This window comes from Triticum dicoccoides, chromosome 3B (genome assembly GCF_002162155.2).
Source record: "Triticum dicoccoides isolate Atlit2015 ecotype Zavitan chromosome 3B, WEW_v2.0, whole genome shotgun sequence".
NCBI lineage: Eukaryota > Viridiplantae > Streptophyta > Magnoliopsida > Poales > Poaceae > Triticum > Triticum dicoccoides.
Window position 1 is genome coordinate 265592793 of NC_041385.1, and position 7097 is coordinate 265599889.

Here is a 7097-nt window from a genome sequence, read left to right on the forward strand (position 1 = left end):
AAGGCAGTGCAGGTGGGCCCCACATGACCAGATGGTGCACCCTACTACTTGTGAGCTGCGTTGGGATTTCCTCGAAGAGGAGAGGATGATATAGTACAATAGAGATAAGTATTTCCCTTAGTTAAGAACCAAGGTTACCAATCCTGTAGGAGAACCACACGAAACCTTGTTAACAACACCTACACACAAAAGAGCAAATACTTGCACCCAACGCGATCAAGGGGGTTGTCAATCCCCTTGGTGGTTATTTGCAAGGATCAAATCTGATAGCGATAGACAGATAAAACAAAACACACAAAATAATGGTAAATAAATTGCAGCAAGATATTTTTGGATTTTATATATGATAAAAGTAGATCCGGGGGCCATAGTTTTCACTAGAGGCTTCTCTCTTGAACAAAAAGCATACAGTGAGTAAACAAATTACTGTTGGGAAACTGACAGAAAAGCGCATAGTTACGACGATATTCAAGGCAATGATCATGTATATAGGCATCATGGCAGAGACACATAGACCGACTCCTGCCTGCACCTACTACTATTACTCCACCCATCGACCCGCTATCTAGGATGCATCTAGAGTATTAAGTTCATGAGAAATGGAGTAACGCCTTAAGCAAGATGACATGATGTAGACAAAGTAAATCCAATCTGTCAGATTTCGGGTTCCGGTAGACCCTCAAGGTTCGAACTCTGGGGTGCGTGCGGAGATCTCACCTCCTACCTACTCACGTCTCGTTGCCTCGCAAGGATCTAAACTACACGAAGAACAAAACAAGGGACACGAGGTTTATACTAGTTCGGGCCACCATTGTGGTGTAATACCCTACTCTAGTTTGTGGTGTGGTGGATTGCCTCAGGGGCTGATGATGAACAATACAAGGAAAGAACTGCCTCGCGAGGGGAGGGGTTCTTGTGTTGGTGGTTCTGGCTAGGGTTCGATTGGTCAACCTCCTGCCTTGAGAGTGGCTAGTCCTATTTATAGAGTGAGGCCTTGGTCCTCTTCCCAAATATTGAGTGGGAAGGGCGCCAACAATTGGCCATTTTGAAGGGGAACATCTAGTACACTTATCCTGGCTAAAGTCGGTCCTCGCCTGCCAAAGACTCTGATGGTGACGCCGGCTTGGGCTCCACGATGACCTCCATCCTGTCGTTCTGCTGGTTTTGGTCTTGTTGCACCGAAATGGTTGCCTTTGCTTGATACTCTCGCCTGCGCTTGCCCCCTTTGCACCAAAGAGGAAACAAGGACCCTGCGCAGGTCGGCGCCCGCCTGGCGCCCGCCTGGCTTCGGTCGTCATGGCTTGCGTCACGGGCACCTCGTGAGGTACCCTGCCTTGATCTCTCCACCTCCTCGCGAGCCAGCCTGACGAGGCTGTGCCTGAGGAAGCTTCCTGTCGTCCGCCCCGCGAGGCTTGGCCCCTCACGAGGGTCTTGAGCATATGTTGCTGAAGATGGGCCGTACTAGGCCACTCCTTGAGCCACGCCGCAGGCCGCAGGCAGGCAAGTCTAGGTACCCCCATTCCTAGAACGCCGACAGTAGCCCCCGGGCCCAAGGCGCGCCCGGACTTGGCTTAGCAGAGAAGCAAAGGGGCAAGTGCGAAGCGCCGCGGGCCCCAACAGCCAGCGGCCTTGGGCGTCGCGTGGCGGTTGATTGGATGTGGTGTCCTTGTTTCCCCATGCTTCCTTATTTTGCGCCCAGCTAGGTGGACCCGCGGTTGCACACAGTCATCCCTCTTCCCGCTGCTCGCGCGCCTCCTGCTCTTCCTCCCCTTGAGCTCCAACCTCCGCCTCCAATCCAATCTCGAACCTCCTCCTTCCTGTCGCCATGGCACCGACAAAGAAGGAGAAAGGGAAGAAGCCTGTGCCCTCGCCCCACTCGCCGTCGTCGGTGGCTCCTGTTGTCGATCAGTCGATCATACTCAACTTGGAAGCCTTGGACAAGGTTAGTTCCGCCCTCACCACCATCTTCAATGAGTGAGGGAGGACGACAGTCTGGCCCGCGTCTCACTTCTCCATTGACAGAATAGTCACCGAGGTCTGGTACTTCGCCGATGCCCTTTGGGCGGGACTAGTTCCCCCCTTTTCTGATTTCTTCAATGTCGTACTTTCCCATTACCAGATCCACATGATGCATTTGGGTCCCGAATCCATTGCTCTCCTTGCCGTTTTCGCTTTTGTTTGCGAGGCGATGGTGGGCATTCCTCCTTCAGTTGCCTTGTTGTGTCATTTCTTCTCTCCGCGCCTCAGCGACCCCACCCAATGCTCGGGGTGCGTGAGCTTCCTCGTTGCACCGGAAGCGGCAGCTTCGGGGATTGATTTTAGCCTTCCTCCGCCTGCGATTGGGTTCCGAGAGCGGTGGTTGTACGTGGATGTCGGAGTGCCCAACCCCCTGCTCTCGGAGCCAACCTTGCCCACTGTCCCCAACTCGGGCTGGGGCCATGAGACACTCATGAGCCCCCAGCTCGCCTTCGTCTGGTGTCGCTTCGGGAACTTGAGGGCGCTAGGTGTGACGGCGCCCAAGGTGGTGAAGGAGTTCCTCCAGAGGCGCATTGCCCCTCTCCAACGTCATTCCCGTCGGATGTGGACCTTCGGTGGGTGTGAAGACCGCATGAGGCTCCAGAAGGAAGATCTGGCGCCTGAAGTGCTGAGGAAGGTTCTCATGATTCTGACTGGGGACCCTTCCCCTGGCAGCCTTCGGCAAGGGGGTGCCTTGCTGTACCTTTGCTCAGGCAGGGCTGATTTTGTGAAGCAGATGCCCAGCTTCGATGAATGGGGGCTGCGCCCAGCAGGCCTCATGGGACCTCGTGAGAACCCAATTGCTGTGGTTGCCCTCCCGGTTGCCCGCGGCGGTCCTTCCTCGAGTGGTGGAGCAGGGAGACAAGGGCCGCCGGGGGCTGAGGGGGCTGCCGTCGGGATAATGACGCCGCGCAGGACTCCTGAGGTGGCAGCTTCTGAGGCCTGCCCTGCGTCGGCCGAAGGCGTTGAACCACGGCCCGCAGCTTTCATGGCAGAGGCTCCCGAGGCCCCGGCCACCCCTCACAGGGCGGCACCTGGCGGCGTGCACCAGGGCAATGCCCCTGATGCCGGTCACCTTGGCGCTTCTTCCTCGCCGCAAATTGACCCTTATGCCGAGCTCCTAGGCCACTTCTGTGTGGACTTCGAGGCCCTCCGAAAGAGAAAGGAGGCCTTGGGTGGTGATGATTACCCCTGCCGCCTATTGAAGTGCAGGAAGTACTTCGCCATTGATGAGTAAGTCTTCTCCTTTCTTAGTCCCTTACTTTTCCGTGGCTTCAGTTGACCAGTGCCCTGCAGGGTCCTTCCTGCCGAGCTCATGGAGACGGCCGAGGAGCCATCCCCCCGGGCCTCTCCCTCTCCACCGACCCCAAGCGTCCCGAGCTTGAGTGCTGCCCTTGTTGTGAAGTTGGTTGGAGAGGTGAGCCGTCTTGTGGAGCATCCTGATTCTGTGCACCTCGTGACCCTCCTTCGCGAGCTCTCCCGAGGCACAGCCAGCCTGCCCCGGGCTCCTCCTTTGGTCGTGGACGATGACTGGCTGAGGTCGGTCTTGCGTTCTTCCTTGGAGGACGAACCGGCTCTAGGCCAGGCTTCTGGCGGGGTGCACCCGGCCATCACGAGGGCGCCAGCCCCCAGCCCCCTGCCTAGAGGGGGCGGGCTGGTTCGTGGCCCTCCATGCGCGCCAGGGGCGGAGGACGATGCAGAAGACGTGCTCGAGCATGCTCGGGAGCGCCGCGCCCTTCGCCAAGGGTTTCTCCAGAGGGCGGCTGATGCAGTGAGCCAGCTCGGTGTAGAGCTTGCCGGCGAGGACGCGCGCCTTGAGGCCGAGGGTCCGCGCCTAGCCGAGGAGAGGCGCAAGCTGAAGGTGGCCGTTGCCCTTGCGCGCCACCAGCGTGACCTCGACAATGCGAAGGCCGAGGCGTCGCTGGCGGCTTCTCGAGAGGCCTGCTCCCAGGCCGTCAAGGAGGCCCGGGAGGCTGACCAGCGGCGCAAGGCTGCATAGGAGCGGGCGTGGGAGCTCCAGGCCTGGAGTAGCTCCCTGGAGCAGCAGGTGGAGCTGCATGAGGCGGCCCTTGCGTCGATGAAGGGGGCTTCGGTCGACCAGGTGGAGCTCCAGAGATGTGAGGAGGCGCTGACGCTGGAGGCCGCTGAGCGCACCCTTGACCTCGAGCGGTTGGAGACGAGGGAGCGCCTGGTGGCACAGGCGGAGGATGATGTCGCCGCGCGGGAAGCCCGGGCCCAAGAAGAGGTTGACCGTCGGGTGGCGGAGGCTCGCTCGAACCTTGAGTGCGAGTATGGGGAAAGGTTGGAGCTGATCAGGGTCGAAGCAGAGGGCAGGACTGCTGCCCTTAAGGCCAAGCTGGATGAAGTGACGCGGCGCACGGACGCTTCCGGAGCCGCCCTTGGCGCAACGCAGGTGGAGCTGGCTTCCTCCCGCGCCGAGGTGCTCCTTCTTCGTCAGAGGGTTGATGAGGCTGAGGCCATCGCGCGGCGGAACAAGGACGAGATACGCCAGCGACAGACCTTGGAGCACATGCATGGCCCTATGCTCCGCACACTCCGGGAAAGAGCTAACACGGCCTTGAGCAATATCTGCGAGGCAGCCGTTGGGGAGCCTCATGAGGTTAACTATGCTGGTAACCTTCAGTTCTTCACTGATGTGGTGACGCATCTAGAGACTCGGTCGGGCAGAGCCGACAGGTTGGTGGAGGAGAGGAGCCGTGCCCTGCTTGGACGTGCTTTTTCTCGCGTCTTCAGTCATCTTCAGGACAGGGACCCCCACTTTGACTTTGATGTCGTCATCGCACCGGTACCCCTGGCCATCCGGGGCGACCTGGCGCGTTGGATGGAAGACAACGTGGACGCCCTCGTTAGGGCCTTCACCGCCGATGACGACGGCGTGGTCGTGGTTGCTGATGAGGGCGGCATGGTGAACGGCCCGGGTGCTGACGACGGCGACGTAGAGGGCGATGGTGAGGCCAGTGACGCCAGTGGCGACTCTGGAGGTGCCCCTGAGGATGCATTGGGGGATTTATCCGATTGACCGTGCGTTATTCCTACTTTTTACCCTGCGCAGAGAGAGTTCGGGCTTGGCCCTGAAGGTTGTAAGAGCATTTTGGGAGGGGGAGCCCCTCGTGTAAAAACTTGCAGTTAGCATTTTTGTAGACATGATGTCGCCTGCATGCCTACACCGAGCGGTTGGTCTCGTGATGAGTCAATTGTCTTGTTTACCTTCGACCCGCGTGGGTCATGAACGAGTCTGTGGGGGGCCGCGGTGTCTCGAGTGCCTCCTGAATGAACCCATTGAACCTGTAGTGAGAACCTCCTAAGAGGGCGCGGTGAAGGCAGTCCGAGCTGCGCGCATGCTGGGCCTGGCCCGACTCGCAAGGGGCTCACGAGGGGAGGCAGCTGAAGCTGGAGGGACGCAAAGCAGTGGCCAGAACACGAGAGATTGCTTGAACGAGACTAAACACCCCTTCCCCGAACACACGCAAGTCTTAAGCTCAAATCCAACTTAAATTCAAACAAGGGAAAATCGACAATCAAGGGAAAGGCAAAAAAGCAGAAACGCCGCGTCCGGCACCTAGTCTAGTCTTCGACGTCTTCTCACCAATGCAGAGCTAAGTGCTGCCACTGGGCGTGGGCGGGAGCCCCCGAGGCCCGAGGGCGGTTCTCCGGAGACTCTGGGGCGTGTACATCCCCACTCATTATTACGTGAGAGTGTCACGGGGCGGCGAGCTTCACAGGCACTGGGCCTTCTTCACAGGTACCGGCCTTGCTTCATATCGCCAGACGAGGGCCCCGCCTTGCGCCACACTCTATTGCCATCGACGACGGCCGGAGAACGAGGACGCCGCCGATGAGATAGAGCGGTTGCCAGCGGTTCCCCCGACAACCACGGGTCCTCTGCCGGGGGCAGGCCCTGAGGCACCTCCCCGGCAGAGGGCCTACCTCCTGGGGACGCCTTGCTCCGAGCGCCGCGGGGGCGAGGCCGGATCTCGGCCTCTTTCCTGCAGCCCCCGGTGCCCTCCTCCTAAGGGGTAGCAAGCTACTGGATTGGGGCAGCCATCCGCCGCGACGACCTGTACCTCTTGTGATCCATGGTTAGCGTATGCCTGCTCCTGAGGAATTAGCGGTACCCGATAGTCGCTGCCTCCAGCACGGTCAATGAGGCTCTCCTGGGGCTCCTGAAAGAGCTCAGCTTCTGGCGTCTCTTCCCCCCAGCATGGGCCGAGGAACGAGCCATGGTCTTCCTCCTGCGCGCGCCCTTGATCCAGCATGTGGGGCACATATGCTTCCGGGCCGCCGCCCCGAATGCCTCGTTGTAGTGCCCCGCGTGCCACGCAATCCTGCTGGAGGTGCCCACCTGGGGGTGGTAGCGCGGCGGCCCACCGGGACCGTGGGCTGTAGTGAATCCCCCTTCGCTGGTCGGAGGCGGAGGCGACACTGTTGGTAGCCCGGCGTTGATGGCCAGGTTGGCGTTGGGGTGGCCTTGGCATCCGCTCGGAGCTGTGCGGGCACGTGCGGGGCCTCCGTGTGGTCCGCCTTGGACCTAAGGCGGCGGCTGGGTGGAGAAGGGGTGAGCCCCCGAGGCGGCGGAGCCCAGGAGCTCTGCCACCCGCTCCAGTAGCACGTCATGGCCGCCCTCTAGCAGCCTGCATTGCAGTAGCTCTCGGGCCACCGTGAGCGCGTCCCTTGAGTTCGCCTGCTCCCGCCGAGTGTACGGCGCCGTGGCCGTGGCGTGGCTTGAGGCCCTCGCTGCCGACCGCACCTGCCGCAGCGTGAGAGCTGGCGCTGCCTGACCGCGTCGCCCGCGGCCCGCGGCGCCCTGCGGACCGCGGGCTGCCTGGGGCACGGGGTTGAGGTCGGCCTGGGCAAGCGGCTCTACGTGGGCGGGCCAGGCCACCCAGGGATCAGGATTGCCCGTTGGGTCGCCGGACATGATGACGATGATGCGACAGTACGCGAGGCGGTGGGAGAAGGATTCCGGCGCACCCCTACCTGGTGCGCCAAATGTCGGATTTCGGGTTCCGGCAGACCCTCAAGGTTCGAACTCTGGGGTGCGCACGGAGATCTTACCTCCT